Source organism: Heterodontus francisci, chromosome 4 (assembly GCF_036365525.1).
Source record: "Heterodontus francisci isolate sHetFra1 chromosome 4, sHetFra1.hap1, whole genome shotgun sequence".
Classification (NCBI taxonomy): domain Eukaryota; kingdom Metazoa; phylum Chordata; class Chondrichthyes; order Heterodontiformes; family Heterodontidae; genus Heterodontus; species Heterodontus francisci.
Window position 1 is genome coordinate 95,958,532 of NC_090374.1, and position 19,529 is coordinate 95,978,060.

A 19,529-nucleotide genomic window follows, 5' to 3' on the forward strand; every position below is an offset into this window, starting at 1 on the left:
TCGTCAGTCCTCAACCAACGAGGAAGACGAGGAGGAGGCTAATGAGCAGGCAGCACTGGATGTTCGAGCACTTGCACCGGAGGCCATGCACATTGAGTGACAGACCAAGAAGACACGAGACAGTCTCATACTTAACTGCTTCCAGTCACCATGATAGCCTCTCAAAGTGAAAGCAATAAAGAATCACCTCAATGCATTCAGCCTTGTCTTCCATGCCTAGCGCCCAGCTTAACCACGTGCTGTGACCCAGGGGAGATGCTTACTAAAGGAAGGCTGTGCCTACCCTAGCAGCCCACTAAGGGAGAAGGATGAAGTCAGCATCTCACAATTAAGGCATGAAAGAATAAGCATTTTTCACAATGAAGGTTGACTTCAATAATGAAAAAGCTTTATAACACAAAACAAATGATAAATGTCAACCCCCCGTGAAACCCCAAGTGCATCTAGCTGGTTTTCTTTATATGTCTTTGAGTGCTTCTATGAGATGTGACTGCTGCGCTAGCCAGTGGGCTGGAGGCAGGCTGCTGATCAGGCTGCCCCTTGGCCTGAGATAACTTTGGCAGCTGTCCGCTGGATGCCTGAGGCCTGGAGGGCCCCGGGTGCCTGGGAGTTTCCTGCACAGCTGCAGGACTCTCCTCAGGCATCGTGGCTACTGGAGCTGGCCTCACTGATGGACGGGCTGAGGAGCAGGTTTGCACACTTAGAGCATCCTGAGGGGAGCCTCCAGATGTGGAGGTCAGCCTCTCCTCCTCCCTTTCAAGGCTCGCATGAACCTCCCTGCTCACCAGAGAACAAGGAGCTACTGAAGAGTCCAGGTGCCTCGTCCTTCTCTGTCCTTGCCACTGTTGCGTTGAGCTCATGGCCAAGGCGATGGTGTGCAGATCTGCGCGCATCTGTGGGATCTGGCTCTTCATGAGGGTTGCCAACGTCTTGTTGGAAGCCATGTGCTCACACGCCTGAGACATGGCAGCACTCATGGCAGGGATGGATTCCTCCATCATCCGGTCATGGCTGTGCATGCTTTCTGCCATCTGTGCCAGATGTTGTCTTACCTCTCTCTGCAACTCCAGCATTCCCTGTGCTGTTGACACCAGAAGGTCGTCATCAGTCTGGGGCTCACCAGGGGCTTGGCCACCCACAGCCCTCTGACTGTTAGAGGCCTTGGCTGTCTCAACTTCAGCCAGCTGCTCAGGCACATGTGCGGTGCTCTCGCCAGCTTGTGACCTTGATTCTAAAGCCAAGCGTAAACCCACCGAGGTGAATGTCTCTAAACTGGTGGAAGGTGCAGGAGAGTCATGTGACAGAGCATCCTCTCACTGCTGCTCCTCAGGGGTTGACTGCTGTCCCCTTCTGATGGAGTCTTCCACAGATGCTGAGCTGCATGAAAGAACACAAACATGTGGATTAGGCTGTGCAGATCTCGTCATGATATCAATGCTTGGTGTGAATCTCCAGAAGTGTGTTGGATGTCAATTGAAGACCATCCTCACTATTGTGTGGAGACTGCAGTCTCACCATCTGCTATTGACTGGCCACCCTGCATCCCCGCTAACTCCAGTGCTTCATTTTCAGCTTCCAAGAGAGGCTATATGTCTGCAATTCCTCTGCCAGTCCTTGAGGTCTCCCTGTTGTTATGGTATGCTTGTCCTGCAAGTGGAAAGAGGGAGATGGTGATACTTTGCAGGAAGAGCAGCAGCACAGGTGTGCTAGTGGCAGCCCTTGTCCCCTGCAGAGATTTCCTATATGGCTCATCCCATGTCTGCTCTCAAGGGAGGTAATGGGGGTGAGCTTCGTAAGATAGTGGCCCGTGGCCAAGATGGAGCTATGCATTTGGCAGGATGTGATGATGTCTAACCCCTTTTGCCAGCACCTTTGTGGTACCTTCTTCCTCATGTCCCGCTGCCTCCTGTGTAGCCAAATGCAATCACCAAAGAGGAGAGGTATGGAGCCGTCACCTTGGCAGACTGAAGAAGGTCGTTGACTCTCTTCCTGCACTGCACCCATGTTCGGGAGGTGGTGGGGGTGGTCGGGGGTGGGGGGGGTGGGTGGCTGCGGTGGGGTGCGATCTCCATCCAGGCTTGCTAGTTCAGGCGGGAGTATCTCTTCTTGGCATCACTGGGGAAGAGGACCTTTCGCCTTTCCCTTGCATCCTGGAGGAGAATCGCCAGGGAGGCATCGCTAAACCTTGGGGCCACCCAGTGGCTTGCCTCTGCCATCCTGTGGCGTCTTTATTTTTTATTTATTTAGAGATGCAGCACTGAAACAGGCCCTTCGGCCCACTGAGTCTGTGCCGACCATCAACCACCCATTTATACTAATCCTACATTAATCCCATTACCCTCTCACATCCCCACCTTCTCTCAATTCCCCTACTGCTAACTACACTAGGGGCAATTTACAACGGCCAATTTACCTACCAACCTGCAAGTCTTTGGCTGTGGGAGGAAACCGGAGCACCCGGCGAAAACCCACACGGTCACAGAGAGAACTTGCAAACTCCACACAGGCAGTACCCAGAATTGAACCCGGGTGTCTGGGGGGTGGGGGAGTCCAGGGTCCGACACCAGTTTAGCAGTAACTGCTCCAGAGACATCTAACGCCGCATTTGGCGCCTCGAATTCCACCCCCATCGCATGATTGGACAGGCCCCACGCCTCCATTATTATAATTGGCTGTCTGCCACTGGATTATAGTGTGCCGTTGCACATGAGACGAGCAGCGATGGCACTCACTTCTGGATCCGCCACCGGAAGCTGCGACGGAAACACTAAATTCAGCCCCATGTCAGATGACTACTGAAGCGGATGTGTGCCGCTTTGGCCACTTACACATACCTCCTGGTTCTACCCAAATCTATCTAAAAATGTTGAAAAACCATCTGGGATATCACAAAGGCCATCATTATCATTGATGATTCATTCACCTGTGTGTTATACCTGTCCCCAAGTTTGAAAGAGCCTTCAGGGATGCAACCTGCAGCACAAATATTGAAAATTGTATTTAATAAGGGAAAGGCATGGAAAGGGAATTGAAACAAAAACCCAACAGGTAAAGTGAATCAACTGTAGCTAACAAAAGAAGTTGAAGATTGCATTAGATCAAAGGAAGTGTATAAGCATAAGGCCGCCGGATAAAGTGGTAAGCCTGAGGATTGGGAACAATTTAGAATCTAGCAAAGGTGGACCAAGAAACTGATAAAGGGAAAAGAGAATATGAATGCAAGCTAGCGAGAAACATAAAGACGGACTGTAAAAGTTTCTTTAGGTATGTGAAAAGGAAAAGATTAGCAAGGATAAATGTGGGTCCATTACAGGCGGAGACAGGAGAATATATGGTGGAGAATGGAAAAATGGCAGAAAAACTAAACAATTACTTTGTATCACAAAAACAAAAAGTGCTGGAAATACTCAGCAGGTCTGGCAGCATCTGTGGAGAGAGAAGCAAAGTTAATGTTTCAGGTCTGTGACCTTTCATCTGAACTACTTTGTTTTACTTTGTGGCTGTCTTCACAGAGGAAGATATAGAAAATCTCCCAGAAATACTAGGGAACCAAGAGTCTTTTAAAAATGAGGAACTGAAAGAAATTAGTATCAATAAAGAGGTAGTACTCAAAAAATTAATTGGATTGAAAGTTGATAAATCCCCTGGATCAGATGAGCTACATCCCAGAGTATTGAAGGAGGGGGCTATAAAAATAATGGATGCATTGGTGGTTATCTTTCAAAATTCTATAGATTCTGGAAGGGTTCCAGCAGACGGGAAAGTAGCAAATTAATCCCACTATTTAAGAAGGGAGCGAGAGAGAAAACGGAGAACTACAGACCTGTTTGATGTCAGTAGTAGGTAAAATGTTAGAATCTATTACAAAGGATGTGATTACTGGACACTTGGAAAATAATGTTATAATTGGGCAGAGTCAACACAAAGGGAAATCATGTTTGACAAACTTGTTGGACTTTTTTGAGGATGTTACTTGGAGCTCAGATAAAGGAGAATTAGTGGATGTGGTGTATTTGGATTTTCAGAAGGCTTTTGATAAGGTTCTACACAGGAGGTTGGTAAACAAAATTAGAGCACATGGGACTGGGGATAATATACTGGTATGGTTTGAGAATTGGTTGAGACACAGAAAACAGAGAGTCGGAATAAATGGGTTATTCTCAGGATGACAGGCTGTTACTAGTGGGATACCACAAGGATCAGTGCTGGGGCCACAGCTGGTCGCAATCCATATAAATGATTTGAATATGGGAATCAAATGCAATACGTCCAAATTTGCTGATGGCACAAAACTAGGAGGGAATGTAAGTTGTGAGGAATGTAAGTTGCAAGGAGGCTTCAAGGGGATCTGGACAGGCTAAGTGAATGGGCAAGAACATGACAGATGAAATATAATGTGAATAAGTGTGAAGTGATCTGCTTTGGTTGAAAAAGCAGAAAGTCAGAGTATTTCTTAAATGGTGAGAGATTGGGAAGTGTTGATATCCATAGAGACCTGGGTGACCTTGCTCATGTGTCATTAAAAGCTAGTATGCAGATGCAACAAGCAATTAGGAAGGCACATGGTATGTTGGCCTTCATTGCAAGAGGATTCGAGTACAGGAGTAAAGATGTCTTGTTGCAATTGTGTAGAGCCTTGGTCTTTACCTGGAGTATTGTATACAGTTTTAGTCTTCTTATCTCAGGAAGGATATACTTGCCATAAAGGGAGTGCAACGGAGGTTCACCAGACTAATCCCTGGGATTGCCTTATGAGGAGCGATTGAAGAAACTGGGCCTGTATTCTCTATAGCGTTTTGAAGAATAAGAGGTGATCTCATTCAAGCTTACAAAATTCTTAAAGGGTGTGACAGGGTAGATGTGGATAAGATGTTTCCCCTGGCTGGTGAGCTGAGAACTGGGGACACGGTCTCAGAATAAGGGGTAGGCCATTTAAGACTGAGATGAGGAGAAATTTCTTCTCTCAGAGGGTGGTGAATCTTTGGAATTCTCTACCCAGAGGGCTGTGGAAGCTCAATCACCTGAGCATGTAGAAGACAGAAATCGATAGATTTCTAAATACTAAAGACATCTAGGGATATGGGGAAAAATGGCGCAGAGGTAGATGATCAGCCATGATCTGTTTGAATGGCGGAGCAGGCTCGATGGGCCGAATGGCCTACACCTGCTCCTATTTCTTATGTTCTTACAATAGTTGTGAACAAAGTATATTGGGCTAACGGTGGTTGTACAGAAGGCGTCTGAGGTAGGAATTGACTAGCTGCAAAAAATCAATGGGCCATTCATGCACCTCTTAATCGCTAGCACATGGTGACATACAGACGTTCTTCTGTGGTTTCTTTTATTTCTAAATTGAATTTGTTTGGAGGTGCCATCCTATTCAGATGTGTTCTTTAAGAATGTGCCCACTCAGCCTGGGGTGATCTGAAATATTGGGAAAGCACCTGGCCAAGGTTCAACAAAATTTAGTTTGGAGCATTGACGGTTTATACTTTATTGATATGCAGTTCCAATCAAAAGCCAGCCAATATGAAAATCAGGTTATTTGAGCGTGTGCTCTATAGGGTTTCAGTACACTTTCTGAATTTTACTGCAATTTAGATTTGTGTCAAGAGGCATATTTAATGTAAACAACATTTTGTTCTGATCTTTATACTTAGAATCAGAGCTCTTTTGCCCTTAATCAAGTTCTTGGAGCCAGTGCAATAGTATACTAGGGAAGGCATTTTATAGGGTGCTGTGCAGACCGACATTAAAGTTATTGTACATAATCCATTCTGAGTCTTATTGTGATTTATTTTTCATTAAATCATTTCTGCGCACTCCAACTAGGTTAGTCTTTTGTGTAATCATTAGCTCTGAAAAATTCTGCTCTGAAGGACTTCAAAATGGCAGACGCACCATTTCTAGCTATTTCTGGTATGGCGCGCACAGTGCCCATGCTAGTAAGGACGCTAGCACGGGTCTGCTATGTATGCATCATAAACATTGACATTGGGTAGATTATAATGTCAACCAGCCTCTCAGGCTGATTTGACACATGTTTGGCAAACTTGGAACATGCAGGTCCAGTGAACATGTGTCCTAATCACTCAGAACTGAGCATGCATTCAGCTGCACGAGGAAGTCCCCACTACTGGTGTTTAAAGGGGCAGACATCCAACTTGCAGGTAAGGTGCTTTTGACTTACTTTGCTCTTGTAAAGTTTGTGGAAGGTTGGTGGTATGTTCTCAGAGCAGTTTTGGTGACTTGCTGGATTTGGCATGGAGTGTTGCTGCATCCTGACAGCGAGGTCAGAGAAGTTTTGTGACCTGTCCACAGAAAGGCTGCAGTAATTACGATGGCTATAGTTGCAGTTCCTCTGGGTCTGCAACATGACGGAGATAGAGCTAAAGCTGCAGAGTGGGGAAGCTGTGCATAGAAAGGCAAAGGAGGACTCTCCACAAAAGACCATGCTCACCAAGGGTCTTCAGGGAGTACTTCTGCTCTCACCATCTCATCCAGGAGCAATGCCTGAGACACCTGCTATCAACCAAGGAGGTGATCAAAGAACTGTGCCACCTCCTTCAACAGGACCTGCAGCCTCACAGCAGGGCATGGATGGCACTGCCAGTCGTCATCAAGATCAGCAGCACTCTAAACTTCTACGCAACCAGTTCCATCCAGGCGGGAGCAGGCGACATTTTCAACATTTTGCAGTTTGCTGTCCATCGCTGCATCAGGAGGCCTGTCCACTAGGAAAGGGATCTTCTTTGTCTTCTCTCTAACCAAAGGGAAGCATGACGAGTGGTCACGGGACTTTGCCAGGGTGGCAGCATTCCCAGTGGTGCAGAGAATCATTGATTGCATGCACATAGCTCTGTGGGTCCCACATTTAAACGGGGAGAGGTACTCGAACTGCAAAAGCTACCACTACTCCATCAAATTGCAGTTGGTACATGACCATGCCCAGACCATCGTGTCAGTAAATGCCCACTGAATGCTTGTTCCTTAACAGTGACAAGAGGTTGTCTGGCAGGCCTACCGATGCACCAAGAATCTTGGTGTGCAGGCTCATCAGCATTTTCCTGTAGGCCGACTCATTGAATTCTTCATCTGAGCCCCTGATAGCAGAACTTGTCTCCGGGGAGCTGGCAAGCAAACTGTCCTATCCCCCGGCCTGGCTTCAGCCACTCATGCCCAATATCTGAGCTGGTGACTGTATGATCAAATGATGGTGCTTCTTCATCAGTGCTGTGGTATTGCTCTTGGCCTTCTTCCTGAGGCTGCTGCAGCTGGCCAGGTGGCAGTTCTTGGGTATCTGAAAGCAGAAATGTTGAAGGGGAGAGGAGGGGTGAGGGAAGTGAGGTGGGGTGGAAAGCAAGAGGTCCATGGTCACACTATCTGCAGCTTTCCCTTCATGCCAAATAGCAGGATGAGGGTGAGCTGGAATTTGACAAGGTCCATGAGGCAGGAACATACTGTCATCCTCAATGTTCTTGGCAGTGCCGGATGCAATGGCCTCTGAACAGCCAGCTCCATGATTCTGAGCACAGCCTCCTTCAAGGGGTTTAATATGCCTGTCTCCCTCCGGTTATGCTCTGCTCTTTGTAGTTATTTGTATTCATTCATGGGATGTGAACAAGGCCAGCATTTATTACCCTTGAGAAGGTGGTGGTGAGCTGGCTTGTCTTGCAAGAAAGAGGGAAGAATGCCTATGAGTGTTTTGCAATGTGTTTGGGTGATGTGCTGAATAGCTGGAGGTATGTGGAGGCTGCGAGGTGTGTGAGGCTGGTGTGTGAAACATCTTTGGTGTGTGTACGAAAGTGAGGTGGAGCATTTGAATGTTAGGCCTGAGACTGTTTGCTAGAGATTGATGATGGGTGAGTGATGGTGATGTGGTGCATTGGGCAGCGTGAGAGGATGGTTATGCAGTGGGTTGGAGTTGTCATTTGAAGATGCATTCATGAACTTTGACCACTCGTGTGAGGTCATAGAAATTCTTGTGGCACTGCAGCCAGAAACTCGGGCCAGATTCTGGCAATTGACCTCCCTGGTTATCTGCTGCCATTCTCTTCTGAGGGTGTCCCTTGAGGAAGCATGGCCTCTCTCCTTCTGTCGATCTCCTGGACTATGGTCTCTAGCATTGCATCGGAGAACCTCAGAGCCCTTGCTCTTGAGTGCTGCTCCATTTGGTGTCCTCTTTACAGCCACTTGGACTACAGGTTGTCAGCAGTAGCTTCCTTTTAATGCATGCATTAACCCTTTAAGAGGGATAGACTGCCTTTGAGAAGTGCAGGCTAGCTGAAACATGTGCTAGCCACACATGCCCCCCCTTGAGTGTTCAGCCAGGCATCAGTGTGGGTCTCAGTTAGCTGCCTGCTACAATCATTCAAATGAGGAGGCAGCACCAAACTGCTTCAACGGGACCAGACATGAGCTAATCACGAATTGTGACAAACAGCACCCCCAATCGCCCGAAAATGGGAACAATCCATTTTTATTTCAGGATCTGTATGTGTGTCAATGGGGCTGAAGGAAGATAGAAAGGGGTATGGTCGTCAAGGGTAGGGGAACAAAAGTGATTCTGTTGTGCTACCTAGCTTTTTTTGGTACTGTAATTTAGTAGCTGGACTCTGCATACTGAGTCGAGTACAACCTAGGAACTTATAAGGACAAGAAATTTAAAAAAACAAATAACATGTTTTTCATAAAGGGGAAATGGAGTGCAAAAAATGTATTCAGGATTACGGCACTGACAACTTTTGAGTATTTATTTTCTCCAGTAGAATTTGCAAAAGCAGCAGTGTAGTCTTTGTGAGCTGATATGCTGGCCAGCCTTACTAACCCACTCCCAAAACGAAACAAAATTGCAGAGTCCTGGAATATCCTGGGTTGCATTGCCCCTGCCATTCTCAAAGGAATCTAGTGCCGAAGTGTAAGATGAAGGTATCTTTTGAAATTAATTCCTGGTACTGTACAGGAGAAAGGCAAGCCTTGTGGTGAAGCAAGTGGAGTGAAAGTTTTTTTAAAATTTATAGGTGACAGTTGGAACTGAGAGAGTTAGAGCTGGGGAGGAGAGCTGAGGTATTAATCTGTCGTCGGGATGAAATTCGTCTGGGGTGGTAGTCATCCAATTGCGTGCGATTTTACCCACTGCCTGATTTTCATTCACATTAATCAGCCCAAACCTTGCTGCATTTGGACGCGGACTGGGCAATTTTCCACATTGCTGGGTAGATGCCAGTATTGTCGCTGTACTGAAATAGCTTGGCTAGGGGCGCGGCAAGTTCTAGAACACAGGTTTTCAGTACTATTGCCAGAATGTTGTCAGGGCCCATAGCCTTTGCAGTATCCAGTGCCTTCAGTCGTTTCTTGATATCACATGGAGTAAATCGAATTGGCTGAAGACTGGCATCTGTGATGCTGGGGACTTCTGGAGGAGGCCGAGATGGTTCATCAACTCGGCACTTCTGGCTGAAGATTGTTGCAAATGCTTAAGCCTTATCTTTCGCACTGATGTGCTGGGCTCCCCCATCATTGAGGATGGGGATATTTGTGCAGCCACCTCCTCCACTTAGTTGTTTAATTGTCCATCACCATTCACGATTGAATGTGGCAGGACTGCAGAACTTAGATCTGATCCGTTGGTTATGGAATCGCTTAGCTCTGTCTATCGCATGCTGCTTCTGCTATCTGGGTTGTAGCTTCACCAGGTTGACATCTCATTTTGAGGTATGCCTGGTGCTGCTCCTGGCATGCCCTCCTGCACTCTTCATTGAACCAGGGTTGATCCCTCGGCTTGATGGTAGTGGTAGAGAGGGGGATATGCCGGGCCATGAGTTTGCAGATTGTGGTTGAGTACAATTCTGCTGCTGCTGATGGCTCACAGTGCCTCATGCATGCCCAGTTTTGAGTTGCTAGATCTGTTTGAAATCCATCCCATTTAGCACGGTGCTAGTGCCACACAACACAATGGAGGGTATCCTCAATGTGAAGACGGGACTTTGTCTCCACAAGGCCTGTGTGGTGGTCACTCTGACCAATACTGTCATAGACAGATGCATCTGCAGCAGGCAGATTGGTGAGGATGAAGTCAAGTATGTTTTCCCTCTTGTTGGTTCCCTCACCCCCTGCCGCAGTCCCAGTCTAGCAGCTATGTCCTTTAGTACTCGTCCTGCTCGGTCAGTAGTGATGCTACCTAGCCACTCCAGGTGGATGGACATTGAAGCCCTCCACCCAGAGTACATTCTGTGCCCTTGCCACCCTCAGTGCTTCCTCCAAGTGGTTTTCAACATGGAGGAGTACTGATTCATCAGCTGAGGGGATGCAGTAGATGGTAATCAGCAGGAGGTTTCCAGGCATATGTTTGACCTGATGCCATGGGACGTCATGGGGTCCGGAGTTGATGTTGAGGACTCCCAGGGCAACTCCGTCCCGACTTATATACCACTGTGTTGCCCTCTCTGCTAGGTCTGTCCTGCTGGTGGGACAGGACATACCCAGGGATGGTGATGTCTGGGGCATTGTTTGTAAGGTATGATTTGGTGAGTATGACTATGTCAGGCTGCTGCTTGCCTAGTCTGTGAGACAGCTCTCCCAACTTTGGCACAAGCCCCCAGATGTTAGAAGGAGGATTTTGCAGGGTGGACAGGGCTGAGTTTGCCATTGTCGTTTCCGATGCCTAGGTCGATGCTGGGTGGTCCGTCTGGTTTCATTCCGTATGGACTTTGTAGCAGTTTGACACAACTGTGAGTGGCTTGCTCGGCCATTTCAGAGGGCATTTAAGAGTCAATCACATTGCAATGGGTCTGGAGTCACATGTAGGCCAGACCAGGTAGGGACAGCAGATTTCCTTCCCTAAAGGACATTAGTGAACCAGATGGGTTTTTACGATAATCAACAATGGTTTCACGGACATCATTAGACTGGCTTTTAATTCACACACATTTGCACACAGCAAAATCCCACTGAAGCAATGATGCCACTAACAAACTCATCATCTTCCCTGCCCGTTCAGCATTTTTGAAGGGATCTCAAGCACCTTGGTCCACTCTTCAGTCACCCCCAATACTTCCTCCCCTTCCCACAGCACCGTCCTGTGCAAGTGCAGGACAAAGAACCCCTGCCCTTTTACCTCCTCCATTCCCACCATCTGGGGCCCCAAACACTCCTTCCAGGTAAAAGAACAATTTACATGTACTTCTTTCAGTTTATTATACTGTATTCGTTGCTCATGATGCGGTCTCCTTTATATTGGGGAGGTGAAATGCAGATTGTGTGTTCGGTTTGTGGAACACCTCTTCAATCCATAAGAATGAAGCTGAGTTTCTGGTCACGTATCAGTTTAATTCTCTCCCCCACTCCCACTCTGACCTTTCTGTCCTTGACCTCCTACACGGGTGAAATGAAGCTTGAAGAACGGCACCTCATCTTTCTATTAGGCACTTTAACCTTCCGCACTCAACATTGAGTTCAACAATTCCAGATGATAACCACTGCTGCCATTTTTTTTGGACTGCCGTTGTTGGTAATGATTCTGTAGTTGCCATTTTCAGCTTCCCCAGACACATCTTTTCTTTCTTGACTTGTCGCATTATCATCCCCTTTTACCTTACACCATCATCCCTGTTGTCATTTAATATCTCCTACGATCACAGACCTTCCCTTTTGTTTTCTTCTGCACTCCTCCTCTTACTCTGCCTCTGTGCTTGCTTAAAACATGTTACATCTCTAACATTTTCCAAATCAGGATAAGTGGCCGATCATTTTGGACTGAGATGAGGAGAAATTACTTCATTCAAAGGGTTGGGATCTTTGGAATTCTCTACCCCAGATGTTTGTGGATGCTCCATAATTGAATACATTTAAGGCTGGGATAGACAAATGTTTGGTCTGTCAGGGAATCAAGGAATATGGCAAGCGGGCGGGGAAGTGAAATTGAATCCTAACATCAGCCACAATCGTTTTGAATGGCGGAGCAGGCTCGATGGGCCATATGGTCTACTCCTATTCCTGTTTCTTCTGTTCCTGTATTCTGATGAAAGGTCATCAACCTGAATTGGCCTGATTTTAACTCTTTGTAAGTGAATGGGATTTGAGTGAGTTTAAATCAGGCCCATTAACTCTGGTTCTCTCCACAAATACTACCTGACCTGTTGAGTGTTTCCAGTATTTTATGTTTTTATTTGTATTCTATGGATGTTGCTGTTGGACATGGCATGTTTCCACCTTCTATTAGACATTTTGCACTTGTAGTTCTGTGAAGCTCTTGCCACCCTTGTGTTCAAAATATTGCAGCCCTCTTGAGTGCAAGAGTCTTATGCCACACCTCCAGGCAAGAATTTGAAAATCTTTTAGGCTTTTCCTATTGCTCCCCTGACTATTTGCATGCTCTTTACTGTTTTGATATTAGATGGAAATAAACTTGCCTCTTCAAATTAGATAGACTTTAAGACTGAGCTGTAGGTTTATTAAAACTGCAGTATGCTAATTCTCTTGCCCACGAAGTAGTCTCAGGTTGAACCAGTCCGTTTTCAACCTCGGCATCCTATTTGATCCTGAGTTGAGCCTCCATTCCGATAGTTTCACTGTCAGAAAGAATCCCTTATCTGCTGCTGAATCCCTCATTCATGCTTTTGTTAACTCCAGATCTACTATTCCAATGCTCTGCTATCTGGTCTTTCACCCTCCACATGGCGTAAACTTCAGCTCATTGAAAGCTCTGCTGCCTCTTTTCTAACATGCACTAACTCCCAATCACCCATCACCCCTGTGCTCACTGACCTGCAATGGTGTCCAGTCCTCTCAGGCCTCCAATTTTGAATTCTCATCCACATGTTTAAATTCCTTCATGATTTTGCCCCTTCCTATCTCTTTAACCTCTTTAGCCCTACAACTTTCCTCTAACTCTGGCCTTTTGTGCATTTCCCATTTCCTTTGCCCATTAGTAACTATGTCTTCAGCTGTCTTGGCCCTATGCTCTGGAATTCTCTCCCTAAACCTTTCCATCTCTCCACCTCCTCTTCCTCTAGGTCTAATGCTTTGGAATTTCCACCCAAACCCTCTCTGCCTTGCCACCTCCCCCTCTTCCTGTCGGCCTCATGCTCTGAAATTCCCTCCCTAACCCTCTCCTCCTCGCCACTGCCCTCTCTTCCTTGAAGATATTCCTGCAGACTACTCTCTTTGACCAAAGTCACCTCTTCTAATATCTCCTCAGATGTTTCTCCGATTGCACTTCTGTGAATAATCTTGAGATGCTTTTCTGTGCTGGTAATTTTTAGGGAAAGCAGGATAGGTATTTCTTTTTAAATATCAATTAAATTTAAAAAATGGTAGAAGTGGGATGTTTCCCAGTAGATTCTCAGCTTACAGTGAACATGCTTTAATTCTTAAACTTGTTTTGAAAAATGGGTTTTGAATGATTTCTACCATTTGGATTTTATTTTTTTCTTGGGATCTTTTAATGCATTTTCATATTTTTCTCCTTTTTGGCTGTGCACTTCTGTATAGTGACTGTTTATGCCACTCTGATAAATCCAACAGAGACTTTTGTTCTAATGACAATTCCAGTATTTCCACATGAGAAGTGATTTAAATTTCTCCAACGAGGGTAGGAGAGATGAGGGACAAGTCACTTGGGGCCTCTCCCTTCTAATTGGGAGTTCAGCAATTAGTTGCTTAAATTATCTCAGGAGTGTATTTTATCCATTGACTTTCAGTCAAAATTCTACGTAGGCTTTTGTTTTAGGGCAGCTATATTTTAAGGAAAGATGCTTAAGTGTAGTGACAAGACTGTACTGAAATAAAGCTGTTTGCCGAGGAATAGTTATATTCCAATTCCAGTTATTAAAATATTATTCTTGATTCTGTTTGTGTTTTTCATTATTTGCTGGTGGCAACTTGGAGTTGTGTGCATTATTATTTTTACATAAATTGACCTTTATTAATATAAGTTAGTTATGGACAAATTTTGGAATTGAGTAGGCCTTAGCAGCTGATACCCCTGATTGGGCTTGCTTGTAAATTCATGCCTAGGCTTTCTGAGGATGGGGTCCAGCAGTTGACCATACCAAATTACTTAAAACTTTTAGATCTTTTGTTTGAAAATCTAATTATTAATGGATATGTTTGTGTATCGTGAATCTTGAATGTAATTTTGTCCCTGCTGATCATGTGACTACTGTCATGTAGTTAGCATTGACTTATTATAAAGCAAGCTGAAGTGCTCCATTCGTATATTCATATTAATCTTATCAGGCTATTCAGTAATTTGAGATACCTATTTTTTGATAAAATAAGATTACATTAAGAAAAAGCACTCAAACATGCACAACCAAATAACAAGGTTGTAAGGCATACAAAATCAGAGGATTGTACCATAAATAGTAGTTCTTTTAATTGTTTATTTATAAGTAGGTGCTCATAGTAAGATTCCCCCCATCCCATCCCTCTCAAAATAAAGGGCTTTCTTGAGCTTTCAGCCACTATTATTTTCAGGGAATAAGTGGGCAAGCAAGAATAAATACAAAGTTATGAGAGCTGCAGTCAGTTCTATTCACACTGGAAGCTCTTTATGGAAAATGGGTTTAATGGCAAGGCTTCTGGTAAGCTGTAACCATATTAACAAGTTATTCCCAGATATACAAAAATGGTCAACACAGTATTTACTGTCCAAAAGTAGAGTAATAGATAATATAGATAATACTTGAAAGTTAATTGGGCACTTAAGGAAAATAAACTTGCAGGGCTACAGGGATAGTACGGGGGTATGGAACTGACTGGATTGTTCTACAGAGAGCTGGCATGGACTCGATGGGTCGAATGGCCTCCTTCTGTGCCATTATGACTCTGTGTCATTAACGGCTCGGTAACGTCATCGCAGCCTGACATACTAAGGAGCAGCAAATCCTTTTATGCTGGGTTGTACGATGTGAAGCCCACAGACAGCAGGGTCTCCCAGACCTTTCTGTAGTCTGTCATGCAGGTCTTAGACGACAGTACGTGATTCATCCTGATCAGACCTGTATTGTACCCGTCAAGAAGATCTCTTTGACAGCCTCGCGCTACTCAAGGATATGATTGCCTATGTATTGGGATGGGGAATGGACACCTGTCTGATCAGCTTGGACCAGGAGAAGGCCTTTGACAGGATATCACACACCTACATGATGGACGTGCTCTCCAAAATGGGGTTTTGGGATGGAATTTGCAATTAGATCCAACTGCTATACACAAACTTCAGTATCACAGTTTCAATCAATAGGTGGGAATCGGAAGGTTTTTTGATCAAATCTGGAGTCAGATAGGGCTGTCCTCGCTCCTCTGTCTTGATGGTTTGCTGTATCAAACTTTTTGCTGAATCCAACAGGAATAAGAGGAGTAACAATCCCAGGCAGTGGAAGCATTCAAGTCAAAGCCTCCCTGTACATGGATGACATTGCCGTCTTCTGCTCAGATCCGCTGTCAGTTCCAGACTGGTGAGCATCTGTGACCAGTTTGAACTGGCCTCGGGAGCCAAAGTAAATTGCAGCAAGAGTGAGGCCATGTTCTTTGGGAACTGGGCCAACCAATTCTCTATCCCCTTTACCGTCAAGTCAGACTACCTGAATGTGCTGGGGATATGATTCGGGGGGGCTGGGGCATGTGCCAAAAACTGGAAGGAGCGAGCAGCAGTGGTGAAACAGAAACTGTTGGAACGGCGCTCCTTCTCCATTGCGGGTAAGAACCTAGTCATCAGGTGCAAGGTGCTCTCGGTGTTGCTGTAGGTGGCCTGGGTCTGGCCCATACCCCACTCCTGCTCCATGGCCTTCACCTGAGCCATCTTCTGCCTTATCTGGAAATTGAAAATGGACCATGTCCGCAGGGACACGATGTTCAAACCTTTAGATAAAGGGGAAGAAACGTACCTGATATCGCCCTCAGCCTGATGGACACCTTTGACTGTGACTGCATCAAGCTGTGTATAGACGCCCGATATGCAAACACCAAGTATCACTACGTGCTGAAGTTTCTATCTGTCCCCGGTGATGTGAAGGATGGATCTGGACACGTTGCTGTGGAACATCCCATTCAGTTGGATTGTCCCGCAACACCTGTCCCTCGTGGAAAAGTTTGTGCAGAAAAACACCTTTGACCACAGGTCGATTAGGCAGTGGTCCTCGAGGCCCAGCGGGAAAAGGAGATGATGGATCCTGTCAGATGGTTCCCTGAGCAATCTATCAAACTCATTTGGCAGAATGTCTAATCATCAGAACTTTCAAACAAGCACCAAGACGTGGCTTGGCTGGTGGTGAGAAAGGCCCTCCTCATCAGATCCTTCCTGCATGCTGCACTTGAGGTGGCTGCAGTCGGGAAGAGACCATTGTCCAACTCCTTCTGGAATGTGCCTTTGCAAAGCAGGTCTGCAAAGAGGTGCAGTGGTCTTTTGCCGCAGTTCATCCCGAGCAGCTCTGTAACGCAGGACTCTGTGCTCCAAGGGCTGTTCCCAGGAATACGTACTAAGGTAAACATCAACTGCTGCCGGAGGACCATCAACTCGGTGAAAGCTGTACTTTGGTCTGCCTGAAACCTGTTGGGTCTTCCAGTGCAAAGAGTTGTCCATGTCTGAGTGTTGCAGACTGGCACATTCCAAGGTCCAGGGCTACGTGCTGAGGGATGCACTAAAGCTTGGAGCAGCCGCCACAAAGGCTTAGTGGGGAAAGGCCACTGTGAGGTCCTTCTGCCATAGCATACAGAGGGGTTGGATCCCTTGTAAAACCATTCGGGCTGTATGCACCAGAGAATGGTTTTGGTATATAATGTAAAAATGTACATTGTATATAAAATGGAATGGAAAGAGTAATGAGGCACCTCATGTTCTGTATCAAAAGAAGCTGATCTTTATTGCACTTTCTGAAATGTCCAATTTGAATGGTTCTGCAATTTTTTTTACAAATCTTACGAATAAAATGTATTTTTGGAAATAAAAGACTCTATGACATTAACAATGCTGGCACACTTGCCAATCCATATGCTGCTCAATTTGTGCTGCTTGGATAGTGGAAGTAAAGAATGTTGATGTATTTAAAAATTTCCATGACTTAGAACTGAAGTGTTCTTGTCAGGAGCGCCAATTTCATTTTTTTCCCAGATAATTGTAAAACAGCACACCTCACACTTTTTGGTATTTGATAAAGGACATAAGGTCAGGACAGTCAATATTCCAATAACTATTTGCACTGTTTGTGTCACTATAATTTGATGAAATCTGTGCACATGATTGCTGGTATCAGGATGCAGCATTTCAGATACAAAGTTTATCTTATTTATTGAGGAAGTAAACGCTGTTACAATAACAGCTATAAATGTATTTATTGGACTGCACATCATGGCAACAATCATAGATTTTTGTTTTTGTGCTGTGCACAAAATGCATAAATGATGGACTGACCATAGGTTTGAAAATGTAAGTGATTAAAAGGCATATGGAAATTTTTTTGGAAAAGTAAACGGATGTTTGAGTGTTGAGAAGGAAAAGACAATGCTATTGATAGTTGCTAGCTTTTCCTTTACAAGGGAAACCTGCAATAAATCAATATCTCTTGTCATGCTAGGCCCCCACCTGCCAAGAATGAGGTACACATTCATTTTGTCATGAACATAGATTTTAAACTGTGGCTGGAGCGAGGAAATGACTTGTTAAACAGATCAGCCGTGGCTGGAAAAGATATTTGCATATTAACAGACAGTGCTTGGAAGGACAAAGGACCATTCCCCGACACATTCATCCCACAATGAATCTTGATCACCAGGTATTGTGTGTAAGAGGAGCATTCCAGAGACTGCTAAGGTGATACAATCCAGGACTGGTTAGACCAGCTGGTTACATGACTAAATGGCTGTTCCAGGGTGTTTTGAACTAGCCACAGAGTTTGAACTGAGAGTGTCTGTTTGCTCCTGGACTGAAAAGACCTCTCCTGGCTGTCTTGCCACAGCCTCTCCTGCCTGCTCCCATTTCTTTCTCACAAGCCTCTGAATCTACTGAAGACACATGAACCCCAAGAGAAAAACGTCTCCGACAGCGGACAAGGTTTAAGAAGAATACTGGGCCCCAACAAAAAGCAAGAATTACCTACAATCAAGGACTCTACAGTGAGCTCGAAGAACCATAACAAAAACCCTCTTCAGAGATTGCCTCAAACTTTTCCACTTTATTTTTCTTCTGCTCTTTTCTGTCTCTATTAGCATGTGTGTATCGCGTATGCATGCTAGCGTGGGCACATCGTGTATCCGTAGGCGTCAACCAAATTAGAGTTTAAGTTTAATAAATTTCAACCTTTCTTCTTTAAACCTAAGAAAACCGTTTTTGCTGGTTTCTTTGTCTTATAATTGGAAAGCAGTGAACAAGGATACACCAAGGGGGAGCTACAACATGGTGTTTTAAAAAATTAAACTTTGTTAAGGTAAGACCAGGTGAAGGCTGAGAGGGACCCCGAGAACCTTTCTCACCTGGTCGTAACACTGTTCATTTATTAAAGTTCCATTTTCTATCTACTGATCAGCTGATCTTATTGGATTAATACCTCCTATATGTATAAGAATAAGATTACAGTACAATTTTCTGATAAACTTTGATATGTAACTAACTACCACTTAAAAAACACAATCTGTAGTTTTACTGTTTGATTTGTTGTTATATAAAAAGTATTTTTTTAACAAAGAGGTTTGTTGTACAAAATGAAATTTGACAAATTTATTAGCCTGGATTTTGTATTGAGAATAATGGTGAGACCAACAGTGCTCTTTGTTATTATGGAGTAAGTCAGACAGAAACTTTCAGAGTACGCACATGCGCAGTTAAATGTGGAAATCCTGAACTTGCTGTCCGAGTCACCTACTCTTCCACAGGCTGTGCTATAACAGAACCTCTCCAATAGACTTGGCATTGAAATCAATGTAAGGGTGTGAAGTTTTGTTTATTCGTTCCTGGTGTGTGGGCATCGCTGGCTAGGCCAGCATTTATTCCCCATCCCTAATACTCTGTCAAATGTTGCCTTGATGTCAAGGGCAGTCACTCTTACCTCACCTCTTGCGTTCAGCTCTTTTGTCCAGGTTTGAACCAAGGCTGTAATGAGGTCTGGAGCTGAGTGGTCGTGGATGAACCCAAACTGAGCATCACTGTTATTGCTAAGGAAGTGCCACGAGACAGTACATTCCACGACACCTTCTATCACTTTACTGATGATTGAGAGTTGACTGATGGGACAGTAATTGGCTGGGTTGAACTTGTCCTGCTTTCTGTGTACAGGACATACCTGGGCAATTTTTCACATTGCTTTGTAGATGCCAGTGTTGTACCTGTACTGGAATAGCTTGGTTAATGGCACAGCTCATTCTGGAGCACAGGTCTTCAGTACTATTGCCGGAATTTTGTCAGGGCCCATAGCCTTTGCAGTATCCAGTGCCTTCAGTCATTTCTTGATATCACGCGGAGTGAATTGAATTGACTGAATATTGACATCTGTGGAGGAGGCTAAGGTGAATCATCTACTTGGCACTTCTGGCTGAAG

At 45.0% G+C, this 19,529-nt stretch overlaps 1 protein-coding gene across 3 annotated transcripts in view; it reads left to right on the forward strand.

Moving 5' to 3' along the window:
* LOC137369154 (tumor necrosis factor alpha-induced protein 8) overlaps positions 1–19,529 on the forward strand; it is a 189,295-nt gene that overhangs the window by 68,042 nt on the left and 101,724 nt on the right. The gene's annotated exons all lie outside the window — the stretch shown is intronic.